Source organism: Phaenicophaeus curvirostris, chromosome 5 (genome assembly GCF_032191515.1).
Source record: "Phaenicophaeus curvirostris isolate KB17595 chromosome 5, BPBGC_Pcur_1.0, whole genome shotgun sequence".
Lineage (NCBI taxonomy): Eukaryota > Metazoa > Chordata > Aves > Cuculiformes > Cuculidae > Phaenicophaeus > Phaenicophaeus curvirostris.
The window spans coordinates 928201-928624 of NC_091396.1; positions in this window are offsets into that span (position 1 = coordinate 928201).

A 424-nucleotide genomic window follows, 5' to 3' on the forward strand; every position below is an offset into this window, starting at 1 on the left:
CCCCCCGCCCCGCGCCGTTTGAATCCCGCCGCCCGCGCGCGGCCCCCGCCCCGCCCCTCTCGCGCCGACCACGCCCCTTCCCGCGCGGGCGACGCCCCTGAGGGGGGGGCGGTTCGCGCCTTTTTCTGCCTTCTCGTGGGGAGCGGGCTGGGCGGGAAGGGACCTCGGAACCCCTGCGGTGTCGCCTGCGGGATCAGGGGCTCCGAGCCCCTTCCAGCCTGGCCCTGAGCCCCTCCAGGGATGGGGCAGCCACCCCTGCTCTGGGCAGCCTGGGCCAGGGCCTCCCCACCCTCACAGCAAAACATTTCTGCCTAAGGTCTCATCTCCATCTCCCTGTCTTGCAGCTCCAAACCGTTCCCCTCATCCCATCCCTGCCCTCCCTGATCCAGAGCCCCTCCCCAGCTTTCCTGGAGCCCCTTTCAGC